General features: G+C 46.8%; 1 protein-coding gene and 1 long non-coding RNA gene across 3 annotated transcripts in view; both read left to right on the forward strand.

Annotated features, from left to right (window-relative positions):
* Positions 1-9988: 9988 nt before the first annotated feature.
* LOC112550966 lies at positions 9989-15231 on the forward strand. The gene is made up of 3 exons (XR_003095056.1): positions 9989-10088; positions 14258-14542; positions 14909-15231. It is a non-coding gene; the product is annotated as an uncharacterized LOC112550966 (long non-coding RNA).
* A 2491-nt stretch (positions 15232-17722) lies between these two features.
* CCND2 (cyclin D2) overlaps positions 17723-18726 on the forward strand; it is an 86852-nt gene continuing 85848 nt past the window's right edge. The window contains exon 1 of one of the 2 annotated variants that reach the window (XM_025209104.1): positions 17723-17972. The gene's annotated coding sequence lies outside the window, so the exon portion shown is untranslated. The remainder of the gene's footprint in view (positions 17973-18726) is intronic. The other variant, XM_025209105.1, reaches the window with a different exon arrangement.

The following is an 18726-nucleotide window of genomic DNA, read 5'->3' on the forward strand; positions in this document are numbered from 1 at the left end:
TACCCACTGACCTTCTATACTGTAAGACCCTAAGCTTGACTCCTTGGTGGCCATCCAGCTTAATGCTGGAAGGTCTGCTGACCACTCAGGTAAGGGGTCAACTTCACTCTTACTCCCTTCCTTACCAGTCCCTGCCTGCAATGTGTTTGGCAGTGATCCAGGCACTGCAGACCTCAAGCACATGAAGTCCTTCAGCAGCAATCCCACAAATCCCTGTTCCGCTCTTCAAGTTATTCTATGCACCCCCTATGCTTGTTATTGCTTATAAATAGAGATAGACAAAGAAGTAGAGAAAAGACAAGAAGAGGAATTACTGGACATATTCCTAGAAGGGTTCCACTTGAAAGACAGGAAGAGCAATGTTGGCAGTTCGGACAAAGGTTGCAAGGTAAAGAGAGAAATAGCTCACGTGGCTCCTGCCAGCGGAGGATGACCTAAAGGTCTGACCCTAAATATCAGTGTATTGATACAGAATGGCAGCCATAGCAAAACCCAAAACACAAGAATCATCAGTACCTGGCTGCTGTTGTAGATATATGCCCCTGCATGGACAGTGGAGCCTCTTAGAGCCTGCATACAATCGATTTGGCTGGGATGAAACCTGGGCAATGTGAAGAAAACAATATGCCCAGATTCCTGAACTCTGGGCCAAATCCTACCTTTGCAGAGTCAAAGAAAGTTCTGACTGAGGTTAATGGGAGTTTTGCCTGATAAAGCAATTAGTAATGTCTTCGGGTTTCAGACATTATTTGGCTTAGGAAAAATAGATCTTTAAAGATGTGTGCTTCAAAACACCTACACCAAAATGTTCTTTTCCAGACAGGGTAGCTCAAAATCAGCTCTCTCTACCTCAAATCAATGTGGATTGCATGGATAGAAATAGAGCAGAATCTTGACATAAGTGTTATCTACATCATTAGGCAGGACCTAGATATAGGCCCATATCAAGGTGTTTACTCAGTATCACTTGGAGAAAACTCCAAGTAAAAATACTGCTGGAAGGACAGAAGAAAGATATCAGGAATGAGCCTTAAGGCTAGGGAACGACATTACACATAAACAGGTTTAAGTGATCAACCTGTAACACAACAGATGTTCAGTGCACATAAACCAGTCTGAAAATAGCTGAAACCGGTGTGAGATAAACCTGGTTGAATGTAATATCAGACTTAGCTGATTGGGCTCAAAGTGGTTTATGCAATGTCTGTCCCAGACCTCTTGCTGGTTTAAAATAAATCAGACTCCCCCAGCATCCTGGCATGCTCTCTGGACTGGGCACGGCTCTCTGCTCCACAGCAGAACTGGTCCCTCCCCTCTGCTCCCTGGCTGCAGCTCCAGAGACTTGCAGGCTGCTCCCCCCCACCACTCCCTACTAAGCAGAAATTCCCCCCTCCCCTGTGCCTTGCTGAGGAGGTGTCTGTGTATTAGCTAGCAGACCACATGCCGGCTATGGTCCATCCTGAATCAACAGGTAGCTGGAAATGTCCCTCTGTTGTTTTCTTAATGGGGTGATAAACACCAAGTTAGGGGTGATAAACACTGTTATCAATTCCCTGCTGGGCTAATCAGAGCATCCTGCCAGAGCCTGGTCACATGCCCCTCCCCACCCCGGGCTGTGCAAACAAAGGGCGAGCTGCTCTAGTACCCCCCATCATCTATCCTGAGACACTACAAGTATATGCCTGCATTTCTGGGATGTCTGTTCAGTTACAAACCAGTTTAGCATAGCCAGGTTAGACTAACCTGCAAAGATTGAATCAATTCAGGCTCAGGCTGTTTAAATCAAGCTGTTTCAGTTTGGCCTGGGAGTGGTGCAAGATGCACGGGCGTAAGCCCATCACGCCCCTGCACCCTGAGGCCCCCCCAGCGACCCCCAGCAACTGTAAATCACCCCACCAACCCCCAGCACTGCCAGAGGTAAGCAGGGCCCATGGTGGGAGGGACATAGCCCAGATGCAGGGCAGCTGAGTGGAGCCAAGGAGGGCCTCGCCCTGCCCTGGCTCCTACTTCACCCAGCCCCCCAAGGAGATGCATGACTGGAGCCTCATGAACAGGACGCACAAACAGGCGTGCTTCTGGGCCTGGCGCATGAGTTAGTGCAAGAGTTCGTGCAGGAGGGTGAGCGGGAGGGCCCGAGGCCATGCCAGTGATCCCCCTAAGGTAGACAGTCCCAGCCACAGCTGGCCTACCAGCGGCATCATGCAGATGGGCACGTGCCACAACCCGAGGGTCCTCTCCGGGTCTGCGGCCCCCCCACTCTGGAACCAGAGGCCTCCACCCACACGGAGCCCATGGTTCCGGGCTCCACACAGATGGAGCCTCTGGCTCTCGGCTGCGGGGGCTGCCTAACACTTTTTCAGGGTCTGGGGTCCAGGAGCATGGCCACCTCCCATTGTGAGGTTTGTTCCCTTTTGGGGTCTCTGGTGCGCCAGCTGGAGGAGCTCCAGATCACAGTCCAGAGACTGTGCGCCATCAGGGATGGTGAGCTGGAGATAGACTCCTACTACCAGGCCCTTATCCCCTTACAGGCAGAGGGTAGACCAAGGTCTCCTTCCAGGACAAGGGAGGACTCAGGGACCTCCCATTCTGTCCAGCCAAGGGGTTGGACCAAGGTGGTCAAAGGTCCCAAGGCCCGCTGCACCAAGGTCTTCACCCCGCTGGAGCTTTGCAACAGGTACAAACCTCTTGCAGCCCCAGCAGAGCCTGCCAAGCTGACAAATCCTGCAGGCAACACAGGCTCAACTGTAGCTACTGCCCCTGCTCTCCCTAAGACAAAACGCAAAGCGTTTGTCGTGGGAGACTCCATCCTGAGGGGGACTGAGGGGGCAATCTGCCACCCCAACCCCTTAGCCCAAGAAGTCTGCTGCTTCCTGGGAGCCTGAATCGGAGACATTGCGGAGAAGATCCCTGAGCTCCTCTGGCCCACTGACCACTATCCTATGATCCTTATCCATGTGGGCACAAATGACATGGCTCAGAGCGCTCCCAGCCAGGTCATGAAGCACTACAGGGATTTGGGAGTGGGGCTTAAGGGGTTGAGGGTGCTGGTGGTGTTTTCATCAGTCCTCCCAGTTTCAGGCTATGAGCTGAGGAGGGAGAGGAGGATTGAGGTAGTGAACCAAAGACTGCAACGCTGGTGTCATCGGCAAGGCTTTGGCTTCCATGACCACAGCCCGCTCTTTGGTGAGAGAGGCAGTGAGGTGCTGGGAAGGGGTGGCCTCCACCTCTCTCCACTGGGGAGGAGGCTCTTCTCAACCAGACTGGCTGACCTGCTTCACCAGGCTTTAAACTAAGCCGGCCGGGGGATGTGGGGACCACTGCCACTGCTGGCACACTGAGCAACCCTTGCAAAGCCAGCAGGCCAAGGCACTTAAGGGAGCCCACTCCTGCCTCAGCCCTGGAGTGAGCTGTAGGCAAGGCAAGGGCCCCCAAAGGGACACTTGTGTGCCTGTACACAAATGCCAGGAGCTTGGGGAATAAACAGAAGGAACTTGTCCTCCTACTTAACACAAATAATTATGATGTCATAGGGATAACGGAGACCTGGTGGGACTCCACCCATGGCTGGGCCACAGGTATAGATGGCTATACCCTGTACAGGGGGAATCGAGTGGACAAAAGGGGCGGGGGTGTAGCTCTCTATGTCAAGGAAAGCTATGTGTCCCTGCAAGTCAACATTGGTGCCCAGGGTGGACAACTGGAGACCCTCTGGGTTAAAATCCATGGGGAACACGGCACAGGGGACACAATGGTGAGAGTCTACAACAGACCTCCTACCCAGGATCAAGAGCTTGACCAGGACTTCACCAGGGAATTGGCTGAGGCTGCATGCTCCCGGTGCATGGTTATCATGGGAGCCTTCAACTACCCAGACATCTCGTAGGAAGAGCCCCCAGCCAAATCCAAGTGGTCGCAAAGCTTTCTCTTGTGCGTGGATGAGCTCTATCTGATGCAGGAATTCTATGGGCTGATGAGAGGTAAAGCATTGCTTGACCTGGTTCTGGCAATGGGGGGCAACCTAATCAGCGACCTAATGATTGAAGGGCAGCTGGGTGACAGTAACCATGAGCTGATCACCTTCACCATCCGCCGTAAAGCTGGCAAGTCAGTCAGCAATACAGAAGTCCTCGACTTCAGGAAAGCTGACTTTGACAAGCTCAAGAGGCTTGTCAGTGAAGCCCTAAAGGGCCACAACCCAAAGGGGAGGGGAGTTCAGGACGAGTGGTTGCTTCTCAAAGAAGCAATTCTGGATGTACAAGCAAAGTCAATTCCATCTCGGAGGAAAGGCAGCAAAAGGGCACAGCAGCCCCCTTGGCTCTCCAGGGAACTAGTGGACCTCCTGCATCTAAAACGACAGACCTACAAAGGATGTAGGATGGGATCCACCTCCAAGGAGGAATATTCTGCACTGGTCCAGATCTGCAGGAAGCGAACCAGGAAAGCCAAGGCTGTGACAGAACTCCAACTAGCTACAAGTATCAAGGACAATAAAAAGTCCTTTTTTAGATATCCGGGGAGCCGGAGGAAAAGCAAGGGCAACATTGGACCCCTGCTAAACCAGATGGGACAACTGACAACCAACTCCCAGGAAAAAGCCAACTTGCTAAATGGGTACTTTGCATTGGTCTTTCATCAGTCCCATGGGACGCCCCGGCCCATGGTGGGACAGGGAGGCCCAGGTGAGAGAGATCCCTTACCCTCCATCAGTGCTGACCTCGTGAAGGAACACCTTGAGAGGCTGGATACCTTCAAGTCAGCCGGCCCTGACAGTTTACACCCCAGGGTACTCAAAGAACTGGCTAGCATCATAGTTCAGTCCCTGGCACGGATCTTCAAGAACTCCTGGTGCTCTGGTGAAGTGCCCGAAGACTGGAAGAAGGCCAATGTGGTGCCTAACTTAAGAGAAAGGGAGGAACATGGATCTGGCAAACTACAGGCCCACCAGCCCGACCTCTATCCCGCGGAAGGTCTTAGAAAAAATTATCAAAGAGGCCATTCTTAACAGACTGGCCGATGGCAACATCCTGAGCGATAGCCAGCACAGGTAGGTCCTGCTTGACCAATCTTATTTCTTTTTACGACACGGTGACCTATCACCTGGACAAGGGAGAAGAGATTGATGTCATATATCTTGACTTTAAAAAAAGCCTTCGATCTCTTATCCCGTGATCACCTCTTAGCAAAACTGGCTAACTGTGGCCTTGGCCTCACCATGATCTGCTGGATGGGGAATTGGCTCCGTGGTCGGACCCAGAGGGTGGTGGTTGATGGAAGTCAGTTGTTGTGGTGCGCTTGACCAGTGGGGTCCCTCAAGACTCTGTCCTTGGACCTACACTATTCAACATCTTCATTAATGATGTGGACATTGGTATCAGAAGCAGACTGGACAAGTTTGCCAAGGACACCAAACTCTGGGGTAAAGCATCCACATCTGAGAACAGGAAGGTGATCCAGGCTGACCTTGGCAGACTCAGGAAATGGATGGATGAGAACCTGATGGTGTTTAACACTGAAAAATGCAAGGTTCTCCACCTTGGGAAGAAAAACCTGCGGCATGCTTATAGGCTTAGCAGTGCTATGGTGGCTAGACTACAGGTGAAAGGGGCTTGGGGGTCGTGATTGACCACAAAATGAACATGAGCCATCAATGTGATGCTGCAGCTAGTAAAGTGAGCAAAACGCTGGCTTGCATCCATAGATGCTTCTCAAGCAAATCCCAGGACGTCATTCTCCCACTGTACTCAGCCTCAGTGAGGCTGCAGCTGGAGTACTGCGTCCAGTTTGGGGCTCCACAATTCAAAAAGGATGTGGAGAAGCTTGAGAGAGTGCAGAGGAGAGCCATGCGCATGATCAAGGATCAGGAAAACAGAACTTCTGAAGAGATGCTGAGAGCCATGGGGCTCTTCAGCCTGGAAAAGTGCAGGCTCAGGGGTGATCTGGTGGCCACCAGTAAGTTTATCAGGAGTGCTCACCAGGATCTGGGGGAACGTCTGTTCACCAGAGCACCCAAGGGATGACCAGGTTGAATGGTCACAAACTCCTCCATGACCTTTTCAGGCTGGACATAAGGAAGGACTTCTTTACTGTCCAAACCCCCAAGGTTTGGAATAGACTGCTGCCAGAGGTGGTTCAAGCACCTACTTTGAACATCTTCAAGAGACATTTGGATGTTTATCTTGCTGGGATCCTGTGACCCCAGCTGACTTCCTGCCCCTGGGGCAGGAGGCTGGACTTGATGATCTTCCAAGGTCTCTTCCATCCCTAATGTCTATGAAATCTATGAATCTCTGTCCCTAGCCCATTAGTTTAGCAGGTGTATGGGATTTTTCCCTGAAGAAAGTTCCTCATTTCCAAGTACACTAACTTGCTCAGTCTGATTGACTGCATTCTGAAAAAGTATAGGGTGATCAACCAAAAAACAGCTAAAATATCTGGTTGTATAAGCTATCATAAGAATTCACCAAACATTAGATTGCTTTATTTTTTAATAAAGTTTAAAAATAAATTATTCTTTTTCACTTGTACTGTGCTGATGCCTAGCATGACATCATGGGATTAAAATATTACATTACAAAAAATGAATTAAAACAGACACTAATATTGAATTAAATGTGGCATCATTATTGCATGTAATATGATTTCTCTCACCCCAATAATTTAAAAATTAATTATTTAGGGATAGGTCCTCTTTGGGCCTTGTGAACATTATAGTTCCAGAAGGGACGATTTCTTATCTCCTTCCTTTACCATCACACAATGCCACTTGCCATTGTCCTGTTTTCTTTTCACCTTGGTTTATGTTTTCCACTGGCAAGGCTGTTTTATTTCTACAACTTACCTCTAATATGTCCAAGGGGCTAGGCTTTTTTGTGGTATATTTATTAAATCACCTGTCTAGTTGGGAGAGCCTTCAGCCAAGCTTTTGGGCATCTGATGCCCTTCCTCAAGTCTGAGGACATATTCTGAGCCATCACAGCTACAACAACACTCCAATCATACTAAGAAACTTCAAAACTGTATCCAGTACATTTGGCTACATCAATCACTACCACTAATATCTTCAAACTAAAGTTATGCTACAATGTATTTGGATTATTTCTTTCAAGCCCTTCTTTTATAATGTCTTTTTTCAGGCCTTTTGCTGGATATGTAAGCTGCTTTTGTTTCTTTGCTGACAAGGCTAGCTGGTGCATCTACAAAGGTTTAGTCTGTGGTCACTCAGAAACAGATTTTTAGACCTCCTGCTTTAGCCACGTTTCTGTAGCCTGGCATAGGTGCCTTGAAAATGGCCATGGCTGGCAATAAATGATCATACATTTCCATCTCAGTATTTTCAATTAACAAAGATACATTATTATTATTTCAATAGGATTCTATCTGACTACATATAGTTTGAGTCTTCTCATGAAAAGGTAAAACGCCAGTTGTTACTTTTAACTGTTATTAAGCCCTTTCCAAGAAACAATTATTCACACACAGCCTAGCCCCAGGAGCATCAAACACCTGGACAACCCACCTCCACAGGTGAAATCCAGTCCACAGGGCCTGTTGCCACAGCTCCAGAAACCAGGGAGTTAATGCTGTCACCACTTGCTCCTATTCCCCATTCCCTGCTGCTGAATTTGGAGGTTTTAATTGCCACAGGTAACTAAATTTGAGAGCAGGGGAAAAGGGAGGGGTGAGTGGTAGTCATATTAACTCCCTGAGCTCCAGAGCTGTGCTGATACAATGATTGTAGCAGCAACAAGGATTAATGAAACCTCTACCACTTGCAAATCATCTGGCCCATGAGAAGTCCTATAGTCCCGATCCAGCCTACTCCGCAAATGAGTCCAACACACATGGCTTAACCTAGTATTAGTGGCCATGATTAACAGATTCTTATTCTACTTTTCCAGACTACTACTTATGGATTAAATGCAAGTTTAAACATGTACTATAATATTTACTATTCTATTTATGTTTATAACCCCCTCTGTGAGAGGGTCAGGGTCCAGTCAACTATCTTTGCCACTTGAACTGAGGGGGAAGGACCTAGCCAGCCTGTATCCTTACAGAGCTAACAGGCCTCTCTGGACAGATGAGCCTTGAGGTGATACTCAGGGGTGCCCTTTGCCAGAGAGTGAGATGGAAATGGAGAATAATGTTATGTTTTATGGAATGTTGTGTTTGTTGGGGGAAAAGGGGGGCATTTATGCATTCTGGGGGGACAATCACAGACCCCATGTAGGAAACACGATTCATAGATGCTAGCGTCAGAAGGGACCTCAACAGATCATCAAATCTAACCCCCTGCCTGGGCAGGAGAGAGTGCTGGGGTCAGATGACCCCAGCCAGATGCCTATCCAGCCTTCTCTTAGAGACCCCCAAGGTAGGGGAGAGCACCACCTCCTTTGGAAGCCCATCCCAAATTTTGGCCACCCTCACCCACACATAATGAAGTTTTTCCTGATATCTAGCCTAAATCTGCTCTCTGTCAGTTTGTAACCATTGTTCCTCATTACTCCACAAGGCTCCCTGGTGAAGAGGGCATCTCCAATCCCTTGCTGCATCCCCCTAATTAATTTTTAGGCAGCCACAAGATCACCTCTCATCCTTCTCTTGTGGAGGCTGAAGAAGTCCAGGTCCCTCAGTCTCTCCTTATAGGGCTTGTCCTGTAAGTCCCAAACCATACAAGTGGCCCTCCTCTGGACCCTTGACTCTATCAATATCCTTCTTGAAGTACGGCATCCAAAAGTGGACGCAGTACTCCAACTGCCGTCTGACCAATGCCGCATAGAGGGGAAAGTATCACCTCCTCGGTTCTATTTGTCATGCATCTGCTGATGCATGATATAGTGCCATTAGTTTTGCTGATGATTTAGTCACGCTGATCACTCATGTTCATCTTGGAGTCCACTAGGACTCTGAGATCTCTTTTTGCTTCTGTACTGCTGAGAAGGTCATTTCCTAGCTACTAGGTGCGCTGGATATTTTTATGCCCTAGGTGCAGCAATCTGCATTTGTCCTTGTTGTGCTGCAAGGAATACAAAGGGTTGGGCTTGACAGAGACATCTGGGAGGGTGTAACAGGGCCTTAGTTTCCCCACTTTGATGTGCAGCTTCCAGCAATCCACTGAGGGCTACTTAAGTGCTTTGGGCCATCCCAGCCATCTTCTCCTGCACTCTCACCTAGCACTCCTTTTTTGATGTTATTAGGAGCATTCAGAGGCTGTCTCGTAAGAACCTGGGTGGGGTCTTAAATGCTATGCTTCTCTCTACCCATATCACTAGGGCTCTCCCCCCCAAGCAAGACTCACTCTCTGTAGTAGTCTCTTGGGCACTAAGTCAAGATACAGAGTGCCTTCCCAGACCCCACAATGTTTCCTCCTGCCTTCCCTTTAGCCACTCATGGCTATATCTCAGCATGACTTTTACCAGCCAATACAAAGCAAACAAACTGTATTCAAACACAATCCCAAAGCTCTTTTGGGTCTCCAGGTACCAACCAACACCTACCCTATATCTGCTGACTCTCTCCTGGGTATTAGCATTGCAAAAATTGCCTGTTATAGCAGCTCAAACCTCTAGGAGCTTTTCCCTATTCAGCATTCAGGGCCAGACTAAGCTCTGCATTTCAGGGGCCCAATTTTCTGTAGGCTGGGTTCCATCTCTTCTGATGACATGACCCTTAACTGACCCAGGGGTTCTATTTAGTCCATTACTCAGTTTGCTCTAATCTGCTAGTCAGCTCAGCTGTCCTTCACTTACTCTTTACCTTCCTGCCTGCTTAAAGCACTGCCACTGTAGCTTATTGCAGGGGTGTCTTTTCTCATATAGTTGCCTGTAGCTCCTCTTTTTTATTTGCCTTTGGACTGCTTACTTCTCTGCAGCTGGCCCTTGCTCAGCAGCCTGCTAGACCTTTCCCCTCAACCCCTGTTACAGAGAGAGAGGGAGGGATCTCTTCTAGGTGTGAGGTAGGGCTGAGAAGAGGTTTTGTATACCTCAGTGTGAATGGGACCCGGGAAGAGCAGTTGAGATGATTTCCTGTCCTGTGTAATAGACTGGAGTGTTTGCTCTCCTGAAGAATACCCAAGGAAGTGGGATGGGGTAAAGTTTGCAAGTTTTGGGGTGTCATTTGGGGAGTTTTGTCATTTCTTATCTGAGAATTTGTTTTTAATTTATTAAAAGGCATTCTGAACCTTTCTAGGTGTAAGGGGGACATTCATCTAGATAATAACAACAATAATTATGATAATACCAATGATAACAATAATGCTAGGTTCACAGTTTGCACTTGTCATCATGGTGGTTTCAGTTACTGACCACATCTGCAACCTAGAAAGATGATGGTCTAATCATCTCAGAACCCAGTAATAATATATAACCAATATTTAATTATAATCAGAGTGCTAATTGTGGAAACAAAAATGTTGCTTTGTAAATAATTATTTAATGTCCTCCAGGCTGTGGGGATTTGGAGTGATTTTTTTTTTGTTTGTTTGTTTGTTTGTTTTTTGTTCAACAATTAGACTTTGCTTGTTCCGTTTTGATGTTTTACTGAGTTAATGAGATAATACTTAATTTCAAGGAATCAGGGAGAAGTTCATGGACCCAGGAATGGCAAAGGAGGAATTCTGAGTTCTATGTCAATAGTCATGCAAACCAGTTTTTTTGTAAAACTAATCTTTTTCTAATAGATGGGTGTTTTTTTGTCATTTTTTACAACAGAAATAAGGTAAATGCCGGAGAAGGAGAAAAGGTTCTCCCCTTCATGCCTGAAAAACTAGTCATTCTATTCTATATTCACTTCCTTTACAAAACAAGGAGTAGAAATGTCCAATTTGTCCTCTACATGTAGTATCTTCAGAACACAGGGAAGCACACAAATATTTTGTTAGCATTTCTCAGCCTAGATCCTGATATTCTTCATAAAATATTTTGCATCTTGTCAGGATGCACAATGCCTTGTTTGCTGTAAAAGATAATCTCACCTGGGAATCAGAGAGAAGATATACCAAGGGAATAAGAGATGACAGAAGAGCAAAATCGCTTCTCTTGCTTGTATAATACTGCTGTCCCTGACTAAATCACCTCTTAACCTTCTCTTCCATGAGCTAAATAGATCTGAGATCTTTTAATGTCTCGTTGGAAAAGATGTTTTCCACATCGCAGACCATTCTTGGAGCTCCTGTTTGGACTCTATCTTCTCCAATATCCTTATTAAATGATGGACACCAGAGGTGTCCATCATTACAGTATTCCAGTAATGGTCTTACAAATGCTGTATGTAAGAGCACTATCAGAAGTATCATTCACCCCCTTCCTTCCCAAATAAATACACACCAACTGATTTTTCAATGATGTACTGTGTTTTTGTGCAGTAAACAAAGCAGAATTTGTAGAATGGAATCCAAAGCCCAGCTGAGGAAGTCTGTGATAACAGACAAGTTTGTAGCCTAGTACTTAATGATGTCTACCTTAGGTGCATATTTGGCTGCCATAACTGCAGAATCTGAGTGCTGTGCCATCTTTGGATGTATGTCCTTATATTAGCCTTATGAGGCAAGCCAGAACTCTTTAGTCCCCCTATAGGTAAAGACCTGAGGTACAGAAAAAAAACGAAGTTCTTGACCAAGTTCACTCAGGTTGTTCATGGTATAACTGGAACTGACATCATCATCATTACTGGAAGAGGTATAAGAATACACTCCAATACTGTCTCATCACAAGTGCACCAGCTCTTTCAAGTATCTGCTGTAAAAGCCAGTTTTTCACTCTCAAAAGTATGTGAAGCAGCTCACTCCAATTCCTGCTCAGTCCTAGAAGTTGCTGAGTGTTCTCAGTTGCTCCTGATTTCACTGATGTTGAGGGAACCTGGGGATTGTTCCTGCTCTGTTGAAATGACTGAAATTACTTTGCCACTACCTTCAGCAAGTGTGCGATCATACACCCAGCACCTAGTGGAAATCACTCTGCACACTTGAGGAATGAAGCTCTCAACACAGTAAACTTAAGCAGAATATGGTTAATTCCAAAGCAAGATACATATTGTCTAATGGAGACAATCAAGGATAGAGTTTTTAGCCCTCATTAAGCAAATCTATCAGGGAGTTCAGTTAGACCTGTAGAATTGATACCTGACTATGCAAGTGTTTGGGTTATTGGCAATTATAGATTCTATACATGTTCTTAGGATACATACATTGTAAAATCATCTCACATGGCTCTCTGTGTAAAACAGGCCATGGAATCTCACCAGAAATGTCTGCATGAAATCTGTAACTCCTGTGTAAACTATGCTGCACCTTTTAGAAAGTTGTCCAGATTTGATTTATAGACTTAAACTGATAGAGAACCTGCCCTATCACTAAATGAGATATGACAATGATTAATTACCTTGACTGTTAAAAATGTGTGCCTTTGCTTCTAGTCTGAAATTCTCTAGCTTCACCTTCTAACCCTGAATTCTTGTTATACCTTTTCTGCTCCATTAAAAAGCCATTGAGCATCAGAAAACTTTTCCTCATGTACATCTTTGTAGACTGTAATCAAGTGATCTCTTGAGCTTCTCTTAGATAACCTAACTAAATTAAGTGAGTTTCTTTTAAGTCTTTCAGAAGGAGTGTTTTTCAGATGTTTGTTGGATTCCTTTCCAGTCTAACTTAAATATTTTTATAAAGATTGTGTATCCATTGCACTGGGCATGGTACAAAACCAGTAAAAGACCATTCCTACCCTAAAGGTCTGATACACAATTTAGAGAAAAGATGTAACAGGTATATTTTGCATAAAATGGAAAGGAAGAATAAATTAAGAAAGCATTAAACTCTCATCAGCACTTCATCCATTTATCATCTGCCACTTCACTTGTCATACCTATATAAAATCATCATCCAAGTACAGCCAAAAAATGGTACTGAGGGCACGTTTTGCTTGCAGCAATAATGATTTTCTATAAAGATTACAGTTCAAATGATACAGATGAAAATTAAATAAAATAATTAGAGTCTACAAATAGCCGTACAAATAGAAATATTTTTGGTAAATATATGGAGGAGATGCACACTGTTCGTAAGTTTTTTTCAATCTTATTATAGGCACAAACAACCAAGAACCAGAAGGTTAGAGGGTTGAATTTTTAGTATGCTGCCTCTTTTGGGTAGAAAACGCAAAGCTTGTTTCAGAAAAAGTAAAAGTCAGCTATATATTTAAAAAATAAATAAATAAATATTCTAGATCAGCAAAATTAAAATATGTTCAAGTTTATTTGGCATTAATCATGCTATTTGGGTTTTGTTTTGTGTTTTTTTTTGCATTTCTCTTAACTTAAACAATGAAAGTATATTAAGCTGTTTCTTTTTGGCTTCCAGTCAGCCTCATTTTCAGATCCTAGTATTCCATCGCTCAGTGTTCATATTACAAGCATTGCTGAAGGCTGTCTTTGGTTTAAACAAATAAACTACAAGAAAAGTATCTGTGCCCACTGGACATTTACAAAAAAAGAAGTTACCCTCCTAAATTTTGTACCTTAGGTTCAGATTCAAAATTTGATCTGTGTCCCCGCAGTCCCCTTTTACTGTCTCTTTTCTCGTATTTGCAAGGGGAGGAGTTGAAATAATAATAAACAAGGGTAATAAATTAAGCTAAAAAGATGCAGGAGGCAAAAAAGGAAGAGCCTCCCTTATTTTCCGGAACATTAAATAATAAAATGGCAAGGTTCTTTGGGTAGATGTGATCTCTTTTATTAGACCTCCTGTCACACTTTTAGCTTCATTCATTCCTTGGCGGTCTCAGAAGAACAGAGACTCCCTATGCCTGAAGAAGGGTGCTTGTGCCTGAAAGCTTGCAAAGAACATCTTTCCACCTACTCAGTTGGTCTAATAAAAGATATCACATCTACCCAAAGCACCTTACCTGCCTATGTCCTTAGACCAGCACAGCTACAACCAAAAACCCTGCAAATAATAAAATAACATTTTTATCACTGTGTTGTTCATAGTTTCATAGATGTTAGGAGCTGGAAGGGACCTTGCTCCTGATTATTAATATAAAGGGAGGTCCCTTCCAGCCCCTAACATAGTTTTATAGAGGTTAGGATTAATATTAATCAGGAGCATCTGGTCCAGTTCATAGTTGCTCTGCTCCTGATTATTAATATAAAGGGATAACGGTACTCAAAGTGAATGGAAAATTATTGCAAGGGGGGGGGCGGGGGAGGAGGAAGTTCCTAAAACTGAGCCAATCGCTTTTTTTGATCAGATCGCTGCCTTTCACAGGATGGCAACAGCACTAAGAGCAGCACAGCACCCCCTCCAGTACAGAGCGTGTGGCTTCCAGCAGCACATACTATAACACTGTGCAGCAGCAGCAATAGGCGCTGCTTTCCGGAGGAAAAATGATTCCCACGTGTGCTGGCAGGATGACGTTGAATTTCCGCGAAAATCCAGCATGGTGCGGGCTGCAGCTGGACTGGAGACATCGCTGCAGGGAGTGATTTACACACTGGGAGGGGGGAGGATCTTCCCCACAACCTTTCCAGACACTGGTGTCATCTTTGTAAGGTGTTGGCATACAAAGATATATATTCTGACAGCGTTTGATTGAATCATTTATGCTCTGAACCAGCCAAAAGAAGGGTGTGTGTGTGCGAGAAGGGGGTTTCTTTTTTTTTTTTTAGGGGGGGGATGGGGGACTTGCTATTTAACATATGGCACTCGATAATCTCCAAACTGAGACTGTTAAAACATCTGCTGTCTCAAAATGTGATGTATTAAGAAAGTAATAATAATAATAACAGCCTAAAAACGGATTGCCCATGGGCATAAAGACCACATTACGAACCAAGTGGCTGGTGCAGCTTTGGTCTGAAACTGAGCAAGAAACTCCCAAAGCAGTGGAGGGAAATTACCTTTTTTTTTTCTCCACAGCACAGAAGTGCGTCTCCGGGTGTAGGCATAGCTGCAAGCCCCGTGGCCACCCAGAGTCAAAGCAAAACCCTCATCTCGACCCGACGGAGGAAAATGAGAACCACACGTTAGCGGCTCAGACATGAACCCGAAAGCAGGAGCTTGGACTTGGTGGCTTGCAAGGAAAGGTTGGGCAGTCCCTGCCCTGGCATGAAGTCGGGTAACTCTTTGCTCCCTGGGCGGAGAGGAGCATTTTTGCAACAACAAAAAAATTAAAAAACAAAAACAAAAAAACCTAAATATAATACTTTGAATGAGAGGCACCGAAGTAAGAAAGCTTTTAAAATAAGATTTCTCCCCCCAGTGATCTCGCTTTGATCCTGAAACTGGAGGGCAATATCCATGGGGAGGGGACAGGAGGGGGATGTCACCTCGTTTCTTGTCCTGGTGTGTGAAGGACACCCCCAGATGTGTGCTCGTTTCTTTTCCAGATGTGTGCTGTGTGCCCACGGGACCCCTCCTGCCTCTTCCCGCTGAAAAGCCAGCACCTTTGCAAAGTCACTGGTCTTTCCCCCTTTGTCCTGATCAGTGTCACATCTGTACAAGGACATCCATCTCCCCCCTCCCCAGTGAAAATCAAATTCTAGCACAAGCCCTGGCTTGTTCGGGCTCCCAAGCTGGAGCAGGGCGTTTATGAATTCACTCCGATGAGTTTGGAGAAGGCAAACGTGCCATTGACACAACGCGCTCCCTGTTTACAGGAGCAGGCGGGCAATAGGGAAGGGGGAATGAATGGGGGGAGTTTAAAGAGCCTTTCATTGAGTAGCATGCCGCTTTTTAATAGCTCCGAGTTCATAGACCTCAGTGTATGTGCAGGGGTGGGGAAAGCTCCCTCCCTTTTCCCTTTCTCCAGGGGCAGAATACAATGCGGGCTTTGCACAACACAGCTATGTCCACCGCTTCCTACCGGGGACTTTTGATTGACAACCGCCCAGCTGATGCCATTATAAGGAGGCAGGAGGGGGGGAAATGTAAGTGCCACTGGGATTTGTCGGGTGCCTGCATCCGAGGTCTCCTGGTTGCGCACCCGGCCGCAGCCCCCTGCTCCTTTGGGGAGGAGCTGGCAAAGAAAATGAGGAGGGTCTCCCAGGAGGAGGGCTCTGCCGGCCCAGCAAGAATCAGCTGCACTGTGGGTTGGAGTCCAGAGGCGGGTGGGTGTTTCTTAATAAAAGAAACACAGGCATCATCGACTCAACATCTGGCTAGTCTGGGGCAGCCCCCCAGCACTGTGTGCTTCTATACTATAATAATATTGATATTGATAATAATGATAATAATGGTGATAATAATAACAGCTCTCCTTATGACTTTATTCCTAAACCATCTGGCGCAACCCTGTGTGCCTCTATTGCTATAATAATATTGATATTAATAATGATAATGACGATGATAATAATGATGATGATAATACTACTAATAACTCTCTTTATGACTTGATTCCTAATCCATCTGGGGCAGCCTTCCCCGCCCACAGCCCTGTGTGCCTCTCTTGCAATAATAATATTGACGATGATAATGATAATGATGATAGTAGTAGTAGCAGTATTAATAATAGCTCTCTTTATGACTTGATTCCTAACCCGTCTGGGGCATCCCCCCAGCCCTGTGTGCCTCTATGCAAGAATATTGATAGTAATAATGACAATGACGACAATGATGATGATGATCATCATCATCTTTATGATCTCTTTATGACCAGCCCCCCAGTCCCGTGCGTCTCGATTGCAATAATCATATTGCTATTTATAGTGATAATGACGACGATTATAATAATTATGATGATATTATTACTATTATTATTATAGCTGTCTTTATGACTTGATTCCTAATCTATCACAGCAGCTCCAGCCTCAGGGCAGGCTGTTTCGGTTTGCCCAGCAGCGTGGCGGGGCTGGCTGCGGGCTCACGCCGCAGTCGCTAATTGCATGGATTTATTGAGTTGCGGGAGATGAAATCCCAACCCCCCCCCGACAGGTGAGGTCAGTAGCGGGTGGGTGGGTGGGTTCCCCCCCTTGCTGAGTTTCTTTGATGTAGGGAGGGACAGCTTCTTCCTTAAAATATAATCTGCCCGGTAACAATCAGCGCGCAGCAGCGAGAGCCCCAGAGCTATTGGCTATGCAAATAGAGGGAGGGGAAGCGGCTCCCCAAACTCTCAACTCACACTTTTAAAGTGATATTTCGCTCCTTCCACCCCACCTCCATCTTCCTCGCGGGGAGGAGGAAGGGATCGCGAGAAGCCGGGCTCATCCCAGGCATCCTGTATCCCCTGCCTGCCCACCTCTTTCCTTCTCCTGCAGCCCGATCTGCATTTTCCCATAGGACCCTATGGGGTCCAGCTGCTGCAAGGGACCGAGCAAACCCCACGCACCCTCCCCACCGCTGCCTGGCCCCAGAGGGAGAGGGGCGGGGGGGCGCTGTGCGTCTCTGTCCTTAGGAGAAAAGTTACACATCCCTGGGCAACTGGGGACAATGTAAGACACGCCAAAAGAAGCCAGAGCATGAGTGACTATGAAAGCAAATGAATCAGAGCCGGGAAAGCCCAGGGCTTGGCCCGTGCAGCGGGGCAGCGGCCTGGCCAGCAGCGAGAACAGCTGTGCTGCATGCAGCGCGCAGCAGCGAAGAGTGGAAGTCGGGACCAGTCCTCCCCCTTCTCCTCCGCCTGCCCCCCCTCCGTGTTTCCTAGAAAGTTATATCAGCGTGTGAGCATGCACTGGTAGAGCAGCTCTGGGCGGCACACGCACACACACACACACACACACACACACACACACACACAGAGTCGAGGAAGCTGCATTGTGGCCACTGCTAGCTCCCTCCAGACATCAGCGTTGCAAAGTATATACAGCCACCAGCACAGCCTCGGGACTCTGCTTTTGTCACCTTCTGGTTTGCCTTTCACTGGCGAGCAAAGTGTGGCTGTTGTCTCCCGGTTGCAGATGAGAAGACTCATTTGGGGCGGGGGGAGGAGAGGGGAGCTGGAGAACTGACCCTGTGAGCACCAGGTCCTCTGCGAGAGCTGCACCGAGTAAGGACATTTCCTATTTCACGACTTCCCTTCCCCGCAAAATGAAAGCCCCGGGTGTTTAGGAAGCCGATTTCCTCTGGCGAGAAATGACTAGAGACCCCGTTTGGCTACTGCGGAGGGGAAGGTTGGAGGGAGGAAGGGGGAAGCTGCTAGTGAGAGGGGGAGAGAGAGTGTGTGTGTGACACACAGTGTGTGTGTCTGTGAGTGTGAGGCATTGTGTATATGAGTGGGTGAGGCAGTGTGTGTGTATAAGCGTGAGATGTGTGTGTGAGTGTGAGGCATGGTGTGTATGAGCATGAGTGGGAGGCTGTGTGCATGAGTGGGTGGCAGTGTGCGTGACCGTGTGTGACATTGTGTGTATGAGTGAGACTGTGTGTGTGACACTGTCAGAGGCTGTGTGTGAGAGACACACATTGTGTGTGTGTGTGTGAGAGAGAGAGAGAGAGAAAGAGGGGCTGTGCGTGTCCTCTCTCCGCCGGGGCCTCCCGGCCCTTCGCTACCCCGGAGAGGACAGAGCGCGGCGAAGAAGGCGCCGCCTGTTACGTCTGCCCGGCCGCCGCGCTCCAGCCCCGCGAGCGCCAGCGCTGCCTGCCCCGCCGCCTTGCGTCACTTCGCTTCAACTTTAGGCTAGAAATCAAGGAGAGCGAGAGAGGAAGAGGGGGGAGAGAGAGAAGTTTCAAGGGAAGCAGGATTGAGCTGCCTTCCTCCCACCCACCCACCTACCCTCCTCCTCTACCCCTCTCCTTCCCCAACC

The sequence above is a fragment of the Alligator sinensis genome, unplaced genomic scaffold, assembly GCF_000455745.1.
Source record: "Alligator sinensis unplaced genomic scaffold, ASM45574v1 scaffold177_1, whole genome shotgun sequence".
NCBI lineage: Eukaryota > Metazoa > Chordata > Crocodylia > Alligatoridae > Alligator > Alligator sinensis.